We start from the raw sequence: 24,626 nt of genomic DNA on the forward strand, positions 1-24,626 counted from the left end.
TGTTACACAGTGAGAAGGCGAGGCACCCCTCTTGTGGACACTTTCCGAAATCCAAGGTTGTCAGTAATGATCGCCTGAGCACTGACATAGTTCCTGTCAACGTCAGTAGCAATTTCAACACTGTTATTCTTCGATAGTCTTCAGTAACCTTTATAGTTTGGGCAACCAGGATAATTCGTACTGAGAAATAAAACAGCTGAAATGGTTTCAATAAGATGGGTAACAAAGCATATATTATCTTTCCAGTCATGCTGATTCTCGGGCAACGTCGGTGAGATGCATTCTCAACTGCTTCCCATAAAACTGTTTGTTATGCGTGCACTTGAGTTTTCCTGAGGGCGTTGCTCCTGAAAACACACACACACACACACACACACACACACACACACACACACACTTGCCCGAGAGAGGACTCGCACATCCGACGGAGGGAGCAGCGCTGGCCGTGACAAGGCGCCTTAGACAGTGCGGCCTCCCATCGCGGCGTATCGAAAGTCTCTTCGAACGACTTTACGCCCTCTGTTATGAGAAAACTGATTTAAATGCGTTACGTGATAGATGACCGTACTTCTTGCTCTGACGTTGCGACTCTGACAGAAAAGTTCGAGAGGTGGAGGAAAATAATGGAAACGAAAGCAAACAACGATCAGAGATAAAGGCGCGTAACATTCACCCTCGTATGCAGTACCAGGTGTCTACGCATATGTGGCGCAATTCTTTCATATTACAGACTGGTGTTTTGTGGACGGGGATCTGGCGCTCGATAGCGTTCTAAGTGTGTTCCATCGCGTCTGCGTTAGGAAAATTTTTCGGCCAAGAAATCAATGTGAATTCAATATAATGTTCCTCAAAGTACTGCAGCGCCATTCTGGCGCTGTGACACAGAGAACTATCCTTCAGATAGATACCACCGACATCGCGGGAGAGATCACGGAATGCAGGTAGTTCGCAATAATGTCCATGTAGTCCATCAGATGTCATGGTGCTTTCGATTACTATCACAGGTCCCACGGTTGCGCCGGGCACCCATGTGGTCTGAGGCATCCTGTCACCATTCGCGCGGCTCCGCGACGGAGGTTCGAGTGCTCCCTCTGGAATGGGTAGGTGTGTTGCTCTTAGCGTAAGTTTAAGTTAGATTAGGTACTGTGTAAGCTTATGGACGGATGATCTCAGCAGTTTGGTCCCATAAGCTCTTATCACAAATTTCCAAACTACGGAAGTCCGTGTCAATGTCCCCCAAAGAATAAAGCTGGCATCACCAGACTGTCTAGAACGAGATGTACGTTTCGAACAGCCGTTCTTAGAAATGGCGGTATATCTGGACACAAGGCCGGCTTGGTGTAAGAAGAAAAATGTTTCATTCGACCAGGCGACAAGTTTCCATTGATCAACAGTGCACCTCTATGATACGGTGGTCTCTGCAGTCGTAACTGACGATGTTGTTGGGTCAAGATGAGAAAACATAGACGTGGCTGCTGCTGAGCCCTGCTCCGAAACACTTCTGCCGCACCAGCATTGTACTCTGTCGTCAGATCAGCGGGAGATCTTAATCTGTTTTGATTCACATAGCTAGACGTTGAGTGATGAAGCGTGGAAGTCCTGCACATGCCGCCGTTTTGTGGTTTCTATGTCGTTAGACCACTTTCCATAGACGCTCATGACAGCAGCATGCGAACTGCTGAGTAGCTTCACCGTTTCCGAGATGCCGGGACGTAACACTCTGATCTTTATCAGAAACCCTTCTATCAATGAGAGTCCGCGGTCACAGCCCGTATTGTCGTTAGAATGATTTCCCATTCGTCTCTGTTCCGCTTACATACTTTTCTTACTCCGTCAAGTGTCTGCAGTGCCAACAGGCGACATTCAGTATCATGGTAGGCAGCGGTCACAATCCTTTGGTTCACTATTGAGTATGACTTCTTTGTTTAGTATGGCTTGATATTTCAGCTCTTTTTTTATACAACGAGGTGGTTCTCCAGTTAGTGGAACTTCTGGATTCCAGCAGTTTGCACTGAACTTTCTAAAATAGTTTTGTAGCGAGCACATTGTCCTCATGTGGGAGCGATGTAGACGCTTGTAAAACAAACTGGTAGCCATTTACCACGTCATCTCTCTTGGACGCCTATGTGCTACTTACGATAATTTTGTAAGGCCTGCGTGTTACAGGCAACTATTAATATCACCATTGTTTGCCTTGATGTTGTAACCTGTATGTGTCCTAAGGTATGTAACTAAATTTACATATGTACATGTTATATAAGTGGAATCCAAGTCCACTTTTATAGTGTTTTCTGTCCTCTCTAGACGCGATGATGGTTAATTTCGCCGAAACCGGTAATCATGGAATAAAAATAATTCCTGCGTTGTTGGCTACCAGTTTATTCTTTTCTAAAATAGGTTTTTACAATGTCATTTACGTTTAGCAATAATGATAATATCTCTGTTTCCTGCGGTGATTCCACGTGTACATTAAATTCATTTCTCATAAATATTAAGTTTCATACAAACACTGAGTACACGCTATAGTCTGGAACCGCGCGAACGCTACTGCCGCAGGTTCGAATCCTGCCTCGGGTATGGATATGCGTGATGACCTTAGGTTAAGTTTAAGTAGTTCGAAGTTCTAGGGGACTGGTGACCTCAGAAGTTAAGTCCCGTAGTCCTCAGAGCCACTTTTTGAGTTCACGGCGTTGCCTCGGTATGTATTTGCTCCAGTTTGTTGTTAGTCCCTCTCTCCTTTCCCCTTCCGTCCACCACTACCTCTCCCCAACTCACTGCCGATCTCCTCCTCCATCCTCTCGCTATCCATCTTCTCCTCTCCCTCTCTTCATCCATCTCATCCTTCTGCCTTTCTCTGTCTATTTCCTGCTCTCCCCCTGTCAGTGCACGACCTCCTCCCTCTCCCTGTGTGTGCCCATCTCCTCCTTCCTCTTCTCTGTGCATCTCATCCACCTACATTCTCTCTCCCCCTCCCCCTCCCCCGCTCTCCCTCCAAGTAGTCACCCTACCCTAATAGCAGGCTGGTGGCTCTCACCCTCACTGTATTTCTCTCCAGAGAGTAATAAAGGTTCCAAGCTTGGTAGAAATTGATCCATGAGATTTTTACCCCCTGCTTTACCAGAGTACATATGTATCACATATACTGGATGTCCCAGAAAACACAAGCCTAAGGGACAGGTTCCTCACACCAAAACAAGAAAAAATTAGTAAATCTGCGCTCTACAATGCTTGCATTAAGAGCCGTGAGCACTTGTTCATCTTCGATACTATGAAATACTTTCCTTCTACTTCAAGCTCTTTACATTCCACATTTTGGGAGGAGGTAGTACGGACCAGAACAAGAAAAAAAAGTCCAGCAAACATGGGCTCTAAAGTTCACACCCTACGAGCTATGAGCAGTTGTTCAGTAGAAGAGATGTGGTTCACGCCAGCGAAGATGAAGAAATGCTCATAGCTCTTAGGGTGTGAATTTTAGAGCCCATGTTTATTGGACTTCATTTTTGTTCTGGTCCTTACTACCCCATCCAAAAATATGGAAAGTAAAGAGCTTGAAGTAGAACAACAGTATTAAATAGTATCGAAGATGAACAAGTGCTCACGGCTCTAAGGTATGCATTTTAGAGACCACATTTACTAATTTTTTTCTTGTTTTGATAAGGATACTGTACGTAAAGCTACACACCGTCCTTTTTTTTTTTTTTGGGCTCACTGTTCTTCACATATATTTAAACACATTTCACACATTTTGGTATACGTATTTCGTCTGTATCTGTAGCGAATTTTGCCCCTAAGTTTCGTTTTCATACAGCTTTATCTTTATTATGTCTATATGCAGAAAAAATGGTGTAAAATATAATTTTCGCAGATATATTCACTAGAATATTTTCATACTGTCTAAATGTATTTGGACTAGAGTTAGTACTAAAGACGCATTGTGCGGCTGTTTTCCATGCACCTCAGTGTTCATGGTTTCATAACTCCTGATCTTTGTGTCGTACGGTTAGTTTATCAGAGAGAAAAAGTTTCGCAAACGTTTTAAATTATGTGTATAGTTTGTCGCGGGTCAGTAAGTGCTCTTTCACAAATACTCAACGACTGAAATCTGGATATACAAGTCTTGCGTTACATTGCTCTTTCGTCCTCACCCCCACCCCTTTGATAGCTAGGTGGTTCTTACCCCACAGCGATTTTTTGTGGATATTAAGTGACATGTGTACCAAGTTTGGTTGAAATTGGTCCTGTGGTTTAGCAGGAGATCTGTGGTGCGTTGCAGCTATTGTGATATATGGCTTCATTGGCGGAGATGAAGTGGCGTGGGAAATGTTGTTTCAACTGAGACTCCTCCATAATATTGTAGAGCCGGAGGGCGAGAGAGGATAATAGCTGAACGGGAGGGGAAAAATAAATGCCTTGACACAGCACAGAAAAAATTGGAAAGGTCAATGGAGGAGAAAATTAAGGATATGTGGGAAGTGGTAGCAGGAAATAGGGGCCACAAGAAGAAGTCAATGTCTGACAACTTCGTACTGATAATAAAATAGCTTTGTACTGGACACTAAAATAGCTTTTCTCTGCACGCTCAAATGGCTTTTCTCTGCACGCTCAAATGGCTTTTCTCTGCACGCTCAAGCGGCTTTTCTCTGCACGCTCAAGCGGCTTTTCTCTGCACGCTCAAGCGGCTTTTCTCTGCACGCTCAAGCGGCTTTTCTCTGCACGCTCAAGCGGCTTTTCTCTGCACGCTCAAGCGGCTTTTCTCTGCACGCTCAAGCGGCTTTTCTCTGCACGCTCAAGCGGCTTTTCTCTGCACGCTCAAGCGGCTTTTCTCTGCACGCTCAAGCGGCTTTTCTCTGCACGCTCAAGCGGCTTTTCTCTGCACGCTCAAGCGGCTTTTCTCTGCACGCTCAAGCGGCTTTTCTCTGCACGCTCAAGCGGCTTTTCTCTGCACGCTCAAGCGGCTTTTCTCTGCACGCTCAAGCGGCTTTTCTCTGCACGCTCAAGCGGCTTTTCTCTGCACGCTCAAGCGGCTTTTCTCTGCACGCTCAAGCGGCTTTTCTCTGCACGCTCAAGCGGCTTTTCTCTGCACGCTCAAGCGGCTTTTCTCTGCACGCTCAAGCGGCTTTTCTCTGCACGCTCAAGCGGCTTTTCTCTGCACGCTCAAGCGGCTTTTCTCTGCACGCTCAAGCGGCTTTTCTCTGCACGCTCAAGCGGCTTTTCTCTGCACGCTCAAGCGGCTTTTCTCTGCACGCTCAAGCGGCTTTTCTCTGCACGCTCAAGCGGCTTTTCTCTGCACGCTCAAGCGGCTTTTCTCTGCACGCTCAAGCGGCTTTTCTCTGCACGCTCAAGCGGCTTTTCTCTGCACGCTCAAGCGGCTTTTCTCTGCACGCTCAAGCGGCTTTTCTCTGCACGCTCAAGCGGCTTTTCTCTGCACGCTCAAGCGGCTTTTCTCTGCACGCTCAAGCGGCTTTTCTCTGCACGCTCAAGCGGCTTTTCTCTGCACGCTCAAGCGGCTTTTCTCTGCACGCTCAAGCGGCTTTTCTCTGCACGCTCAAGCGGCTTTTCTCTGCACGCTCAAGCGGCTTTTCTCTGCACGCTCAAGCGGCTTTTCTCTGCACGCTCAAGCGGCTTTTCTCTGCACGCTCAAGCGGCTTTTCTCTGCACGCTCAAGCGGCTTTTCTCTGCACGCTCAAGCGGCTTTTCTCTGCACGCTCAAGCGGCTTTTCTCTGCACGCTCAAGCGGCTTTTCTCTGCACGCTCAAGCGGCTTTTCTCTGCACGCTCAAGCGGCTTTTCTCTGCACGCTCAAGCGGCTTTTCTCTGCACGCTCAAGCGGCTTTTCTCTGCACGCTCAAGCGGCTTTTCTCTGCACGCTCAAGCGGCTTTTCTCTGCACGCTCAAGCGGCTTTTCTCTGCACGCTCAAGCGGCTTTTCTCTGCACGCTCAAGCGGCTTTTCTCTGCACGCTCAAGCGGCTTTTCTCTGCACGCTCAAGCGGCTTTTCTCTGCACGCTCAAGCGGCTTTTCTCTGCACGCTCAAGCGGCTTTTCTCTGCACGCTCAAGCGGCTTTTCTCTGCACGCTCAAGCGGCTTTTCTCTGCACGCTCAAGCGGCTTTTCTCTGCACGCTCAAGCGGCTTTTCTCTGCACGCTCAAGCGGCTTTTCTCTGCACGCTCAAGCGGCTTTTCTCTGCACGCTCAAGCGGCTTTTCTCTGCACGCTCAAGCGGCTTTTCTCTGCACGCTCAAGCGGCTTTTCTCTGCACGCTCAAGCGGCTTTTCTCTGCACGCTCAAGCGGCTTTTCTCTGCACGCTCAAGCGGCTTTTCTCTGCACGCTCAAGCGGCTTTTCTCTGCACGCTCAAGCGGCTTTTCTCTGCACGCTCAAGCGGCTTTTCTCTGCACGCTCAAGCGGCTTTTCTCTGCACGCTCAAGCGGCTTTTCTCTGCACGCTCAAGCGGCTTTTCTCTGCACGCTCAAGCGGCTTTTCTCTGCACGCTCAAGCGGCTTTTCTCTGCACGCTCAAGCGGCTTTTCTCTGCACGCTCAAGCGGCTTTTCTCTGCACGCTCAAGCGGCTTTTCTCTGCACGCTCAAGCGGCTTTTCTCTGCACGCTCAAGCGGCTTTTCTCTGCACGCTCAAGCGGCTTTTCTCTGCACGCTCAAGCGGCTTTTCTCTGCACGCTCAAGCGGCTTTTCTCTGCACGCTCAAGCGGCTTTTCTCTGCACGCTCAAGCGGCTTTTCTCTGCACGCTCAAGCGGCTTTTCTCTGCACGCTCAAGCGGCTTTTCTCTGCACGCTCAAGCGGCTTTTCTCTGCACGCTCAAGCGGCTTTTCTCTGCACGCTCAAGCGGCTTTTCTCTGCACGCTCAAGCGGCTTTTCTCTGCACGCTCAAGCGGCTTTTCTCTGCACGCTCAAGCGGCTTTTCTCTGCACGCTCAAGCGGCTTTTCTCTGCACGCTCAAGCGGCTTTTCTCTGCACGCTCAAGCGGCTTTTCTCTGCACGCTCAAGCGGCTTTTCTCTGCACGCTCAAGCGGCTTTTCTCTGCACGCTCAAGCGGCTTTTCTCTGCACGCTCAAGCGGCTTTTCTCTGCACGCTCAAGCAGCTTTTCTCTGCACGCTCAAGCAGCTTCTCTCTGCAGTCCAAAATAGCATTGCTCTACTACTTCATTTAGATGAGGGAGGGTATCCAATCCACAAGAAGCACTTCAGCTAGAAACCACTGGTTTCGGGGTAAGAACCAAAAAAGAGGAAAGTTGTTCTCTCAGGTGATAATCAGGAAGAAATGTGGGCTAGTTGTTTTGGACCAAATTAGGAGGTGAGTACCAAGTCACGAACTTCTTCGAGCTAAATGTCTGTGTTAGCCAAGTAGTGGAGAATATAGTTTCTTTGTGCAAAAATTTTTGAAACGAGTATATGGATTCACTAGTGGATGTAGCACGAAACAATATTTACAACACTGAGAGTCATGTTATAAAGATAGCTTCCGTAATAGACCACACACAGATAGAGTATCTTCCTGTTTTGAGGCGTCACGTCTGTCCTGGTTCTTAAGCTCTGTGAATTGGGTCAACATGGATTTAGAACATCTGCTTCCCTAAGTTACAGAGTCAAACAAAGGTTTGGTTTTTGTTGATGTTATCAGCAAGGGGGACTTTACAGGGCATGTCCTACATCGCAGTGGAAAAGAGAGATTGTTTGGGTTGATAGCAGATTCTTGAAGGAGTGACAATCATAGGGATATCCGCATATTAAATTGTGTGGCAATAGCACTGTTTTAGTGTATACTAGGATTTTAGGCTGCCGACATTTAAAAAGAAAATATAACTGAAAATTCTGAACCTAAATCAAATAAAGTAAAAAAGGGAGGTTAAAGTGAACTTACTAGATGTGAATATTAGAGGGTGGCGCCACTTTAAAACGCTCCATACGCATTCTGCCAGATATTTAATGAATGCACCTGCATCCAGTGACTGTTCGTCAATCGCGTGATCATACAATGACAAGTATGTGAGCAGCGCATCATATTTATGTTGAGGGACAACGATCAGTCCTTGCACCAAGCGTCGATCGTATGCAGATCCCTACAATTCCAATAGTAAGGTGTTGGGTAGCTAAATTTTCTGAACGCAAGTGATGAAGACTACATGCTACGCTATAGATAAACTGAAGCTCCTAAGCTGCTTTTACTAAACTGACTGGTGTCATAGTTCCATTTCAGAGATGCATGCGTGGCAAATGTAGAATGTTTGTAATTACACTGGACAAAAATTAATCACCTGTTCCTCCCCTTCCACCTCAGAGTGTTGACGAAGGTCCCAGATATGCGAGTAGCTCGAAGACTTTTCAAGTGACTGTTATCTCTTGCTTTGCACAGTATGTGATTCTTCAGTGGATACAGAAGCGAGGAACAGATGCTGTTGATGAACACAGAATTCAGATACTAATTTATTCTACACTTCATATCAAACAGTAAATATAGTACATAACTTTGCTGTTGTGGTTGCAGCGCCAGTTGCTAATAGTATATTTGACTGTAGAAATATGAGGGTTGGAACTAAAATAGTGGCAACTATTTATTCACAACCGGTACAAAAGAGTTACATGTCTGCACCTGTTACTGTCCTTCAAAGTAGTCACCAGCGTTGTGTACAACCCGTTGCAAGCGATGTGGAAGGCGTGGTATACCGTTAGTAGAGCCTGTTCTGTTGATGGTGTGAGTGGAGCAGTCTACTGCCTGTCGAATCTCCGGAACAGTGCTGATGCGAATGCCACGAAGTGGTTCCTTCATCTTCAGAATCAAATCAGACTCACAAGGACTTAAGTCCGGGGAGTATGGTGGATGATACAATACTTCCCAGTTCTATCGACCGAACAGAGCAGCCACAGCTTGCGCTGTATGCGCCCGCGCATTGTCGTGCAAAATGATGGGTGGATTGCGCAGAAAGTGTCGCCATTTCTTTCGCAAAGCTGGTCGCAGGTGATGCTCCAAAAACGAGGAGTAATAATGTGAACTGACGATCTGCCCTGGAGAAACGTAATGAGTTAGGATAACACCATCACAGTCGTACACGAGAATCGACATAACTTTCACCATACTGGGGTTCCCCCTGCGGGTCCAGGGTAAGAATAGGCCCGAGGTATTCCTGCCTGTCGTAAGAGGCGACTAAAAGGAGTTTCAACCGTTTCGGCCTTCCATGTGATGGTCCCCCTTGGGGTTTGACCTCCATTTTTCAAAAATCTACAGAAGTACGAGCCTTTTGGGGAAGGACGCCTTACGTGGTGTACCACTGGTCCTCAGTGCACTAAGACCTTGGCACTCAGCATTGTAACGGCGTTGTCACCATACCCACTATTCCTCAAATTGGGCCTAAATGCCTGATGGGTTGTACAAGCTACGCCCATAGTGCGTCCCCATCTGCACCTACGATCCTGATGGACTTTCCATGGCACCCGAAATTCAGCACGGTAGCCAGCCCGTTGTGGTGGGGTCGTCATGTACCCTCTAGGTTGTAGCCCCCTGACAACACACGGATCGTACTGCCGATACCTGAGCTGCACCCTCCCCATGTCGGCCAAGGAGTAGATGCCCATCTCCTTGGGGCATCAGGACTCCCGGCAACAGTCATCCTGCCAGGTGGCCCTTGCTGAGGCTGGGTGGCGCCCGTGGGGAGAGCCCCTGGTCGGAGTGGGTGGTATCGGGGTGGACGTTTCGCATATGAAACGTCAACACGTATCAAGTCGCTCTGCGGCCGAGTCTTTCAAAAGGAAAGGGTACTGTCTCTGGTTCTGGTTCTCCTGCCCTTTCCCCCTCGGCCACTCCCTGGGAGGAGGGACAGGCCCGCCGGCTTGGGACGAAGTACTTCCCCTGCTATTTGGTCTGTTCTCGAACCGATGGGGGGACGTTCGCCACCTCCAAGCCCATGTTCTTTGCTCAGCACATCGAGGACATCTTCAGGGAAATCGAGGCTCTCAGTAAGATGCGTTCGGGGTCCGTTCTTATAAAGACCACCTCCGCCACACAGTCGGCGGCGCTCCAGGCGTGCGACCGACTAGGGGACATCCCAGTGTCCATTGTCCCGCATCTGGCACTGAATAGGACGCAGGGAATTATTTTTCATTGGGACCTCATGCTGCAATCTGATGAGGAGCTCAGGGCCAACCTGGAGCGCCGAGGCGTGCATTTCGTCCGGCGAGTCCAGCACGGCCCAGACCGTCGCATCGACACTGGGGCCTTTATCCTCGCCTTCGAGGGAGACTTTCTCCTGGAGAAGGTAAAGGTGATGTGCTACCGGTGCGACGTGCGACCTTACGTCCCGCCTCCTATGCGCTGTTTTCGGTGTTTGTGCTTTGGGCACATGTTGTCACGGTGTGAGGCTGAGCCCGTTTGTGGCGATTGTGGATGTCCTCTTCGTGAGGAACATACATGCACCCCACCACCTCGGTGCGTTAATTGTCCTGGCATCCACTCGCCTAGATCTTTAGACTGCCCTGCGTATCAGAAGGAGAAGAAGATTCAAGAACTCAACACTTCGGATCGTCTCTCTGAGGCCAGGAAGAAGTATGACCGCCTCCATCCCGTGACGTTGACCACTTCGCTTGCCTCAGTCGTGTCCACTCCTTCCACAGTATCCTCACCCCTATCCTGTCCCCCCTCCACCTCCTCCCCCCATCCGGGGTCTATGCCTCCGCCTCCCAAATCCCTCCCTTCCAAATCCTCCTCCCTTGCGGCCCCCGCCCCCTCTGCCCCAGGGGCCACCCTTCCTCCTCTTCCCCCCCCCCCTCGCCGCCTGAGAAGCGATCCTCTTCTCAAGCGTCCATCGGGGAAACGTTCCAGACCCCAGCTTCCGAGGTCCGGCGTTCCAAAACGGACCCCGCGCGTGAGGACCTTCTTCGGGTCCAGCCCACCATCCCTGTGCCTCCTTGGATTTCCAAGAAAGCCTCCAAGAAGAAGTCTCTATCCCCCTCTCCACCCCGGCGCGTTTTGTCTGACGTTCCATCCGTGAGTCGCTGCTCCCGGCCGTCCTCAGTTTCGCTGGGATGCTCTGCTGCCAGGCACTCAGCTGGCCTCTCGTCGGCAAATGATGCTGCCCCTCCTACACAACCCGGGACAGCAGCCGCAGCTGGCGACGACTCGATGGAACAGGATCCGCCTCCCACCGGTTGTATCGTTGTTCCCTCGAACCCTGGCCCTCTGCGGCCATCAAGGTGACCAGCTATTCCCCCATCTCGTTCCCCCTCTTTTTTGACTAGCGATGGCCTTGTTACATTGAAACATAAGAGGTATTTGATCTAATCGGGAGGAATTACAACTGCTCCTCCGCCTGCACTGTCCGCTCGTCGTTGGTCTCCAGGAAACCAAGTTGCGCACGACTGACCGTATTGCCTTTACCCACTATACCTCGGAGCGGTATGACCTCACCCCTGTGGACGGTATCGAGCTCATGGTGGGGTCATGTTGCTCGTTCGGGACGATGTCTATTACCATCCCATCCCATTGACCACCCCACTCCAAGCCATAGCTGTCCGTATTACTCTTTCTGCTTTTACTTTTTCAGTTTGTACCGTCTACGCTCCATCATCATCTGCAGTTAGTCGGGCTGACATGATGCACCTGATTGTTCAGCTTCCCCCGCCGTTTTTATTGTTTGGCGACTTCAATGCCCATCATCCCCTTTGGGGCTCTCCTGCATCCTGTCAAAGAGGCTCACTCTTGGCGGATGTCTTCAACCATCTCAATCTTGTCTGCATCAATACTGGCGCCCCGACTTTCCTCTCAGGCTCTACTCATACCTACTCCCACTTGGACTTCTCGATCTGTTCTACCACTCTTGCCCATCGGTTCGAGTGGTATGTCCTTTCTGACACCTATTAGAGCGACCACTTCCCCTGTGTCGTTCGTCTCCTGCACCACACCCCATCCCCACGTCCTTGGAGCTGGAACATACCGAAAAGTGACTGAGGACTTTACTCCTCCCTGGCGATTTTCTCAGTTGTGACAGTCAGGTCGAATACCTCACGGCTGTTATCATCAATGCTGCCGAATGTTCCATTCCTCGTACTACCTCTTCTTCACGTCGCGTTTCCGTCCCCTGTTGGAATGAGGCTTGTAAAGACGCTATCCGTGCTCGACGACGTGCTTTACGCACCTTTCGCCGCCATCCTACGTTGGCGAATTCTATTGGATACAAACGACTCCGAGCGCAATGCCGTAGAGTCATCAAAGACAGCAAAAAAGCTTGTTGGGCCTCTTTCACCAGCTCCTTTGTTTTACTCCCTCTTCTGTCGTTTGGGGTGGCCTGCGCCGGCTGTCGGGCATTAAGGCCCACTCCTCGGTACCTGGCCTGACCTCAGGTAATGAAGTCCTTGTTGATCCTGTGGCTGTCTCCAACGCCTTCGGCCGCTTTTTCGTGGAGGTTTCAAGCTCCGCCCATTACCACCCTGCCTTCCTTCCCAGGAAAGAGGCAGAACAGGCTCGGCGACCTTCCTTCCACTCGCTGAATCTGGAACAGTATAATGCCCCCTTTACTATGCGGGAACTCGAACGTGCGCTTGCACTGTCCCTGTCTTCTGCTCCGGGGCCAGATGCCGTTCACGTTCAGATGCTGGCACGCCTTTCTCCGGCGGGCAAAAGCTTCCTTCTTCATACCTACAATCGCGTCTGGACCGAAGGTCAGGTCCCCATGCATTGGCGTGACGCCATCGTTGTTCCTATACCCAAACCCGGGAAGGATAGACACCTTCCTTCTAGTTACCGCCCCATTTCTCTTACAAGCTGTGTCTGTAAGGTGATGGAGCGCATGGCTAATGCTCGGTTGGTCTGGATTCTTGAATCTCGACGGCTACTTACCAATGTCCAATGTGGCTTTTGTCGCCGCCGCTCCGCTGTTGACCACCTTGTGACCTTGTCGACATTCATCATGAATAACTTTTTGCGAAGGCGCCAAATGGTAGCCGTGTTCTTCGATTTGGAGAAGGCTTATGATACCTGTTGGAGAGGAGGTATCCTCCGCACTATGCACAGGTGGGGCCTACGCGGACGCCTGCCCCTTTTTATTGATTCCTTTTTAACGGATCGAAAGTTTAGGGTACGTGTGGGTTCCGTATTGTCCGACGTCTTCCTCCAGGAGAACGGAGTGCCTCAGGGCTCCGTCTTGAGCGTAGCCCTTTTTGCCATCGCGATCAATCCAATTATGGATTGCATTCCACCTAATGTCTTAGATTCTCTCTTTGTCGATGACTTCGCGATCTACTGCAGTGCCCAGAGAACATGCCTCCTGGAGCGCTGCCTTCAGCGTTGTCTAGACAGCCTATACTCATGGAGCGTGGTAAATGGCTTCCGGTTCTCTGAAGAGAAGATGGTTTGTATCAACTTTTGGCGATATAAAGCGTTCCTTCCGCCATCCTTACATCTCGGTTCCGTTGCTCTCCCATTCGTGGTAACAACTAAGTTTCTAGGGCTCACACTGGACAGGAAACTTTGTTGGTCTCCGCACGTCTCTTATTTGGCTGCCCGTTGTACATGTTCCCTTAATGTCCTCAGAGTTCTTAGTGGTTCATCTTGGGGAGCGGATCGCACTGTCCTGCTTCGCTTGTATCGATCCATAGTCCGATCGAAGCTGGATTATGGGAGCTTCGTTTACTCGTCTGCTAGGCCATCCCTCTTACGCCGTCTGAACTCCATCCACCATCGGGGGTTACGTCTTGCGACCGGAGCCTTCTACACTAATCCTGTCGAGAGTCTTTATGCTGAAGCTGCCGAATTACCATTGACCTACCGGCGCGACGTACTGCTGTGTCGGTATGCCTGCCGGCTGTTGTCTATGCCCAACCACCCCTCTTATCAGTCCTTCTTCGCCAATTCTCTCGACTGTCAGTATGGGTTGTATGTGTCTGCCCTGCTGCCCCCCGGAGTCCGCTTCCGTCGCCTGCTTCGGCAATTGGATTTTGCTCTCCCTACCACCTTCAGAGAGGGTGAGAGCCCGACACCACCTTGGCTCCAGGCTCTGGTTCATATTTATCTCGACCTCAGCTCACTCCCGAAGGAGGGTACTCTGGCTGCAGTGTATTGCTCACGGTTTGTCGAACTTCGTGCTCGACTTGCCGGTCACACCTTTATTTACACCGATGGCTCCAAAACTGACGATGGTGTCGGCTGTGCCTTTGTCGTCGGGGCCGCCACCTTTAAATACCGGCTCCTCGACCAATGTTCCAGCTTTACGGCCGAGCTTTTTGCTTTCCATCAGGCCGTTCAGTATGCCTGCCGCCACCGCCATTCATCGTATGTACTCTGCTCTGATTCAGTGCTCTTCAGAGCCTTGGAGCTCCCTATCCGGTCCATCCCTTGGTTCAACGGATCCAGCAGTCCCTCCATTCTTTCGCTGATAATGGTTCCCGGACATGTAGGAGTGCCTGGGAATGAGGCTTCAGATGTTCGTGGGGTTGTTAGTAAGAGGCTTGTGTCGTTGTGGTGGGATGCTTTGTCATCCCTCCACGGAAACAAGCTCCGGGCAGTAAAACCGCTCCCAACTGCTTGGACAACCTCCTCCCGACCATCCCGGCGAGAAGAGGTCCTTCTGACCAGGTTGCGGATTGGGCATTGCCGGTTTAGCCACCGCTACCTGCTCTCCGGTGACCCAGCCCCACAGTGCCCTTGTGGTCAGGCATTAACAGTGCGCCATGTTTTATTGTCGTGTCACCGCTTTAGTCAATCTCGTGTTGTCCTGTCCCTGCCATGTACTTTACCGGATATTTTAGCTGATGACGCTCGAGCAGCTGCTCGTGTTCTGCGTTTTATAACTTTGACTGGCTTGTCCAAAGACATTTAACTTTTTTACTTATTTTATCTGCATCTTTGTCAGGACTTTCTGGTGTGTCCCCCTCCCCTTGAGTTTTACTAGATTCCATGTGCTCTAACAACTGTGACTGGGCGCTAATGACCTCAGTAGTTGAGCGCCCTTAAACCCCACCAAAAAAAAAAAAAAAACATACTGGGGCTCTGACGCACTTTCGACTTTCGTGGGCGACCCATAATGATGCCATTCGTTGAATTGGCGTTACACTTTTGGCTCGTACGATGTGGCCCACGTCTCATACGATACGGCGTAAGAAAGCCTCTCCTTCGCCCTCATAGCTCTCCAAGTGCGTCCCGTCGTAACGCATTCATTTCTGCGTATGCGTCAAGTCATGCAGACCCCACCGTGAAGCAATTCTTCGCATGCCCTGGCGTTCCTTGAGGATGCGAAGCACAGTCGTATTCGTTAATCCAGTTTCGTGGGCGAGCTCACGAATCGTATGGCGTCAATCACTGTCCGCTAACGAGCAACAGCATACACTACCTCTTCAGAGACGCTAGGATGACCTGCCCGTTGCATGTCTGCTACAGTCTGCGGACCTTCGTTGAAGACTTTTACCGAACGTGCCACTGTTCTGTATGGCAATGCCGATTCCCTGCACGCCTCATGAAGACCTCGATGACACTGTCGTGCTGTATGACCCCTGGCACAACTCCGTTGTTCCTGTTTCTAAAAGATAGTGACACGTTACGTTAGACCGCTATGGTAGGCCCGCTAGATGGCGCTGCCATAAGACAAACGGATATCAACTGCGTTTTTTTAAATAGGAGCCCCCATTTTTATACCATATTCGTGTAGTACGTAGAGAAATATGAATGTTTTAGTTGGACAACTTTTTTCGCTTTGTGATAGATGGCGCTGTAATAGTAGGTAGTATCACGTAACATTCCACCAGTGCGGACGGTATTTGCTTCGTGATACATTACCCGTGTTTAAATGGACCGTTTACCAATTGCGGAAAAGGTCGATATCGTGTTCATGAATGGCTATTGTGATCAAAATGCCGAACGGGCGTGTGCTACTTATGCTGCTCGGTATGCTGGACGACATCATCCAAGTGTCCAGACCGTTCGCAGGATAGTTACGTTAATTAAGGAAACAGGAAGTGTTCAAATGGTTCAAATGGCTCTGAGCGCTATGGGACTTAACATCTGAGGTCATCAGTTCCCTAGAACTTAGAACTACTTAAACCTAACTAAACTACGGAGGGTAGGGATCACACATCCATGCCCGAAGCAGGATACGAACCTGCGACGGTAGCAGTCGCGTGGTTCCGGGCTGAAGTGCCTCAAATCGCTCGGCCACCGCGGCCTGCCGGGAAATGGTCAGCCGCAAGTGAAACGTCATCCACGACCTGCAACAAATGACTATGTTCCAGTGGTTGTTTTAGCTGCTGTCGCGGCTAATCCGCACGACAGTAGCAGACAAATTGCCCGAGAATCGGGAATCTCAAAAACGTTGTTAACAATGCTACATCAACATCGATTGCACCCGTAACATATTTCTATGCACCAGGAATTGCATGGCGACGACTTTGAACGTCGTGTACAGTTCTGCCACTGGGCGCAAGAGAAATTACTGGACGATGACAGATTTTTTGCACGCGTTCTATTTAGCGACGAAGCGTCATTCACCAACAGCGGTAGCGTAAATCGGCATAATATGCACTACTGGGCAACGGAAAATCCACGATGGCTGCGACAAGTGGAACATCAGCGACCTTGGTGGGTTAATGTATGGTACGGCATTATGGGAGAAAGGATTATTGGCCCCCATTTTATCGATGGCAATCTAAATGGTGCAATGTATGCTGATTTCCTACGTAATGTTCTACCGATGTTACTAAAAGATGTTTCACTGCATGATAGAATGGCGATGTACTTCCAACTTGATGGATATCCGGCACATAGCTCGCGTGCGGTTGAAGCGGTATTGAATAGCATATTACATGACAGATGGATTGCTCGCCGAAGCACCATACCATGGCCCGCACGTTCACAGGATCTGACATCCCCGGATTTCTTTCTGTGGGGAAAGTTGAAGGATATTTGCTACCGTGATCCACCGACAACGCCTGACAACATGCGTCAGAGCATTGTCAACGCATGTGCGAATATTACGGAAGGCCAACTACTCGCTGTTGAGAGGAATACCGTTACAGGTATTGCCAAATGCATTAAGGTTGATGGACATCATTTAGAGCAGTTATTGTATTAATGTGGTATTTACAGGTAATCACGCTTTAACAGCATGCGTTCTCAGAAATGATAAGTTCACAAAGGTACATGTATCACATTGGAACAACCGAAATAAAAGGTTCATACGTTCCTACGTTCTGTATTTTAATTTAAAAAACCTTCCTGTTACCAACTGTTCGTCTAAAATTGTGAGCCATATGTTTGTGACTATTACAGCGCCATGTATCACAAAGCGAAAAAAGTGCTTCCACTAAAACATATTTCTTTACGTACTACACGAATATGTAATAAAAAATGGGGGTTTCTATTTAAAAAAAAAAGCAGTTGATATCCGTTTGACCTATGGCAGCGCCATCTAGCGGACAAACCATAGCGCCACCTGGTTTCCTCCTTCAAGCTAGACAAGTATCGTTCTTTATAATTTTTTCGTTTGACGCTTATTTCGTGAGATATTTGGCCCGGTCACGATCAGTGGAGCACCCTGCATAAAATTTAAGTTAATGTGGAAGAGTAGGTAAAAGAGTCCTGTAACTTTCGAATATAGCTTTATAGGGTGCTGTCATATCGATTAATTGTTTATGCGTAACGTTGCAAAGCAATATGAAAAAGAAAGAGCACTTCTGGTGGGTAACAGGACTTCGTTTCACTAGTCGAATTTAGAGGAAGTGTAGCTCTTCCATAAAGGAGACGGTGTATAGGACGCTAGTGCTACCGATTCTTGAGTACTGTTCTAGTGTTTCGGAACTCCACCAGGTGTGATTAAAGAAAGAGACCCCGAGCGATTGAGGAGTGCTGCTAGATTTATTACCGACAGGTTTGATCAGCACACAAGTATAACGGAGATGCTTCGTGAACTCAAATGGGCTTGCCTGGAGGAAAGACGACGCTTTTTTCACAAGCACTATTGAGGAAATTTAGAAAATCGGCATTTGATGCCTACTGCAGAACGATCCTTCTGCCGCCAACATACATTGCGTGTAAAGACGTTATGAGAAATTAGAACTCATATGGAGGCATATAGACAGTCGTTTCTCCTTTGCTCTAATTGCCTGTGGAACAGGAAAGGAAATGACTAGCAGTGGTACACGGTACCCTCCGCAATGCTTGCGGAGTATTGTACAGATATACATAACACGCTAATGTTATGTGACAACACGTCTGTCCCTGATAGTGACAAATTTTCAGTGAGGAACAGAGTCCACTGGTTTCCTTATATGTGCCGTAGCTAGCTGAATCCACTCGTTGATGATTAGATACCGTAGAGCTACCAGATCGGGGGATGTCGATTTATACGTTTTACGAGATCTTCCAGATAATTCCAGATATTTTCAATGAGTGAGAATTTTCAGTGAGTAAGAATGAATGATATAGCGGGCCTGTTGAAGTGCAATATTGTGCCTGTTCGCGTTCTTAAAGCCAGAAATGTATACGTGCAGTCATGTGAACACGGCTTCTCTCATTATGGAAGACGGGAGTGTCTACAGCATAAAGATACAGAAGAAAAAACAACTCTTGACTAGCCAGAATGTACAGATATACGTCCTGGTTAATGTTCAACCTAGCCTCAATGAGCAGGTCCAAGTCATTGCATGAAATACGCCCCAAAACATCACAACGCACGCACGCGCGAGCGCACACAACTTCCAAAAATGTAAACATTAATTACACTTTTCGGAATTTTTAGTTCCAAGTTGACGAATTAAAATAAATTGTCCAGGTGCTGGTAGAACTAGCGCACTGATGGTTCCGCGAGAACTTTATATGTACCCATTCGCCCAGGCACTCGACAGTTTCAACAATCTTTGCCTCTTTTCGATATAGATGCTAGGAAGATATCGGTCCCAGGAATTCAAAGACCGTTTCAAAAAATATGCAGCAGTTCTTCGAGCTTACCGGTGCTCAACACCGACGTTTTCAGCTTACAAGGGAAACTCTCCAGCGCAATCCCCAACAGATTTAGTGGTAAGAGAGGCCGGTGGGCAGGCAGTGAAAAACTGAAAACCAGATCGAGCATGAAAACAGGAAGTAGGTATACTGAACTGTGAAAAAGAAGCAAAATGGAAGCAGCGAACTGAAGAATACTGAAATACAGAGCAGCCTGAAAGCTCAACGGCGTCGCGGTCAAGGGGTCACGGTGTTGAACTGCCAAGAGGGCGACTAATATTCATACCTTACTCGTGACAAATTATTATTATTATTTTTTCTTCCGCTGTTCGCTGTATTCAAATTCGTGTCTGAGTCGTTGTGCAACTTTCGTTTGCAACAGCGGAGTGGAAGGAAGGGGTCTACAATGGAGTCACTAACTATTGCCACTTAGAATAACTCGAAAGTATGATAGTAGCTGAAACGTTTGTGGGACAAAAGTGGCATGGGAAACGGGGGCCATAATATGACGTTGGTTTTTTGTTGCTAGGTGGGGTCGCGTCAGAAATACGTAGGTCAACTTTGTTTCTCTAAATGGGATGCTATAGTTTGGTACGTATTTTCTGATAGGGGCTATCGAGATGAATCTATTGATGTGTAAGGTCTTTGAAGGTCAAAAAGGTTGCATGACGTCCATTTACAGAAGGTGTTCGAAGTGATGACCTTTGGTATCTGTGCAGTGCTGCAATCTTCTTATCATGTACTGAGTGGTATTCTTTATCACTTCGGCACTTACAGAAGCACATACTCTAACAATTCTCTCTTGTACATCGAGCACATAGTAAATATTCGCCGAATACGGCGTATCCATCCAACGTGCCATTGACATCTAAATACCATTCCACAGTTTCGTAATACAACACTAATAGGAACGGAAAGACTAGTATCGTCGAATCAAGCGAATGTGAATGATGTATTCCTTCGAAGAACAAGCCGACGTGCTTATCATTTATGGAGAATGCCAATGAAATGCAGTGAGAGCCACAGACTTACATGCTGAATAATATCCTCAACGTACTCATCCTACACGTCATGCATTTAAATTTGTGTATGATAAATTGAGGACAATTGCATATTTAACGCAGCGGAAACATACCCAGAAATAAAAGTTACTAAAGAGGAAACGAAAATTGGTACTCTTGCCACTGTGGTTCGAGATCATTGTGTTAGTTCGCGTCAGATAGCAAGGGAATCTGGCATGAGCCAGAGTAGTGTTGTTCGTGTACTGTATCGCCATAAATATCATCCCTACCATATCAGTCTCCACCAAGAATTAACTGGTGCGGATTGTATACGTGACATTGAATTCTGCCGATGGGCTCAACTTCAGAGGGATGACACATTTATTAATTTGATTTTATTTACTGACGAGGCTGCATTCACGAACCATGGGAATGTTGATTTGCATAACATGCACTATTGGGCAACTGAAAATCCGTGTTGGCTGCGGCAAGTTGCACACAAAAAACCGTGGTCGGTGAATGTGTGGTGTGGGACTCTGGAGAACAGAATTACAGGCCCCTATTTCATTTAAGGAAATCTTAATGGTAAGAAGCACACCACATTCCTGCAGGAGATATTAGGTCTGTTATTGGAAGAAATACCTTTAGTAACAAGGAACTGAATGTGGTATGAACACGATGGGTGTGCGGTACATTTTTCGCTGATGGATAGAAATGAGTTGCAGAGACAATTCCCAAATCGTTGGATTGGACGCGGAGTAGATGTGTCGTGGCCGCCTCGTTCTACAGACTTGACGCCTCTGGATTTTTTTCTTTTGGGCATTCGTAAAAGACATTGTGTACAAAGACGTTCCAACTACACCTGAATATATACGAGAGAGAATTGTCAGAGCATGTGCTTCGATAAGTGCCGATGTGATGAGGAATACCACTCAACCCATGATAAGAAGATTGCAGCCCTGCATTGATACCAATGGTCATCACACAGAACACCTCCTGTAAGTGGACGTTCATGCCATCTTTGTTATCTTCGTTGACCTTCAAAGACCTTACTGTTACATATAATTGAATTTGTCTCGATAGGTGCTCTCAGAAAATATGTACCAAGCTATAGCATACCATTTAAAAAAAAGTTGTTCCCTGAAGTTAACCATTAAGCCGCAAACTAGCTTTAAATATAAAAACGTCAGTTGAACAAAAACATTGTTATTCAGTCCTAAACATATGACGTACAGTATTAAACCAAAACCCTCGGATGCTAGCAGCAATCCTTTACAAATTTCTGTGTCCTTATGCCAACAATGACTAAAAGTTTCTGACTTATGATACCTTTACCCATGCACAGTAGCATATGCCGTATCAGACCAACAAATGTATGCAATAATGTGAAATTTAGGAAGACTATGGTGAGATGAGAATATTAGGCGGCACATGATCACACCACATATTCTCAATTACTCGATACCACACGCCCATCTGAATAATACACCAGTAACTTACTGGATGTAGTAGTGTTAGAGTTAGCGTACCAAATCAGCCCCTTGCTGGCTACGAATATAGTAAACACTCGGGCAGTACTCGAGAATGGGTCGCACACGTGTTCTCAACCCTTTTCTCCTTTATAGGCGAGTGTCGTTTTCCTAGAATTTTCACAATAAAACAAAGTCAGTTATTCTTCTTCCCTACAACCGACCATACGTGCTCGCTCTGATTCATATCGCTTTGCCACATTACGCCTATATTTCTAGTGCAAGAACAACCAGTGTCAAAAATCTAATTTGTGGGACCTAAGCGTTGAAATTTAGAGAAAGTTTCAGTGCCATTATTACTCTAGTGTCATACTTTTGGCACTAGTAAATTTGATTATAAATACTATTATTTCTACTGTCTAAAAGGGCTTTATCACTTTTCTTAATTATAATTTACTTGACGTTGATTGTTTCTGTAGTGAATTAGTTTCATTAATCTTTAGCTACTGATTGTTTTTATGACATTTGTTGATTACGAAACACCCCTCTTCTTGTTGTTTTAGATAATAAAATAAACTCAGGTACTCATGTAATTAAAGTTTGTGCGTGTTCCACATTTCATTCTTATCCTCTTAAATTGATATAAAGAGAAACAACTTTAGCTAATGTAGTATGTTACATTATTTGAAGGCATTATCTGCGAGGAGTCGTCACTGTGTGTGTAGCAGTCCACGGTAGAGTAAGACGAAAAAACTTTTTAAAATAGAAATAAAACGTAATTTTCTCGCTGTAACGTTATTCATCATCTCTTTTATCTGGTAAGTACACTTGCTTGACGATTTCGTAACAGGTTCTGGGAAAACTTCCTACTCTGTGCATATATGAAGAGCGATGACTGCTGTAGGTCTTTGATCTTTTGTGCAAATAATCGTATAGGTATCTCGTAAATGGTGTAAAGGTCATGATTAACCAGATAGTTCCGTCTTCTTGTTATATTTAATATCTTAAATGCCTTCTGCGAGCCAAAACAAAATTTATAGTGTACGTTCCCAAGTGAATTACTCTCATATTACAGCCATTATACCTTTAGCCAAGGAACTGACTCTCGTAAAATCGTTTTGTTTTCTTCTAAGATAACATGGACGAAGAATTTCACCGAAACCAAGGAAATCTTTTTCTTAAAGTTAGACTACACGTATCGGTGGATTCTCTAGGTGTATCTATTTCCGCAGTAGTATCTTTTTTATTTTTTCGACAGCTGCATGAATGGAGTTGGCCTCTATGTGAATGTGACATGGTTCGTGGTACTTATGATTAATAACGTCCAACTTCCTACTACAGAACTTTTCCGCTTGAAATATGGGCGACTGGGTTACTGAAAAGGTAAGATTCCTGTTCTGGCAACTGTAGGAGTCACTAAACTTATTGATATTAACAACTTATTGAGCTAATCTGAGCATCTGCCTGCGAAGCTGTTCATTTCCTCCACCGCCAGCAATAATTTCGCCCTACATACAATACTGTGTAGATTCATGCTTGTTACTTTCAGAGCACACAATAAATTGAGAGTCCACACCGATTGTTTATAGAGAGCTATCCCATAGTATAAAAGGGCTGCTGGTTAACGGTTTTGCAGATCAAAACACGGGAAATAAGTTCTTAGTTTTTTGTGTCCATTTCTCTTTGTCGATCTTCTTCTGCACATAGCTAGATCTCGCTAGAATTAAATGAATTGTCTTTTATTCCTCTACTTTAGATTTTCCTCCCTCGTTATTGACATTGGCTGTTCTGTTGGTGAAAAGCTATGGAAGATCCTTCAGTGTATGCATCTGTTATTGCTGCATGAAGTGCTTCCGTGTTTATGGTATGAGATTGGTTTTCTGGAAGTTAAAATTTGCTTATTCTTACATATATAAAGGCTGTTCGCTTATTAACTTCCGATTGGTCGCGAAATTGGAGCGACAGCGGAAATCCGGTGAAGCTTCATACGAAAGCGTTATCCACTGCCTCTAGCACGTCCATCGATCTCGCCACATTGCTCTTTTCAGTTCTGAGCGCACAGTGAGTGCGAAATGTGCCTAGGAAATACTTTCTCCCACAAGTATGAGCATCTGCTGAACGGTTACTCCTGATTTCATGCAGCCCACATAACGTAACTGCAATGCATTTCCTTCTTCACAACCATTCTCAGCTGCACGCTGCAGGGGCGATGAAGACGCTCCTGCAGCGTTTTAGGTGGAAAGTGTTCATCCACCAAACACCCTGGACTTAGCTCCCTCTCAATTTCATCTCTGCTGAAATGAATTGCTGGCTATGACAACAACATTTTTGCACTGACAACAAGCAGCAGACCAGCGTACCAAAGTGGTGGAAAGCATTGGTGGCTGTCTTCTATTCCGAGGATATAGGAAAGCTGGTTCAGCGCTACGACAGATATCTAAGTCACAACAGCAACTATGTAGAAAAACAGCTAGAGGGTGTGGCTTACTGTTGATAATCAAACACTTTTGATTTACACTGTAGTTTCCATTTCGATACCGATCGGACCTTAATAAACGAATAGCCCTCTTAAAACTTTGTAACTTCCTTAACCGACAACGTGAAGTATTTCAAATTTGTGAAAAACTGACTTCATTGTTCTTACATAAAGCCATAGATTTAATCGATGTGACGTTGTCAAGTGACACACCATACTGTATTTCAACATTACAGAATTGTTATTCGTACTCATTTGCTGTGACTTGCATTTTTCGGCATTTAGAGCAAGCTTTCCTTCATCACATTAAGTAGAAATTGGTGTATAATGTTTACTATGGTTAGCTATTTTAAGATATATTGGACATAGCTATTTTAAAATGGCCGTTACTTTTCTATCACCACTTTCACTACTCCCTACTTTTCTCGGTCGCTCAATTGTAGTAAATAATCCCCCTTCCCACCCACACTTATTTTCAATATCCTGTTTCATTTGCATGGATGACTGTCCTCCCTACCCTTTCCCTTCCCACCACCTCTTTCCCATCCCTCCATGGGCCACATACTTCATAACATTTCGATTGGCTATTATGTCTAGTGGTCAATGACCTAGCTATGTTTTTGGATGCACCGTGCCACAGATACGGATCATTTGATGTTTATGCAACGTTTTTATTGTTTCTTTTATTATTAAAACAGCTTATTGCGCTGTATTAGTTTCATGTGAACTAAACAAAGAAAAGTGCGAGGTCATCC

The sequence above is a fragment of the Schistocerca piceifrons genome, chromosome 8 (assembly GCF_021461385.2).
Source record: "Schistocerca piceifrons isolate TAMUIC-IGC-003096 chromosome 8, iqSchPice1.1, whole genome shotgun sequence".
Lineage (NCBI taxonomy): Eukaryota > Metazoa > Arthropoda > Insecta > Orthoptera > Acrididae > Schistocerca > Schistocerca piceifrons.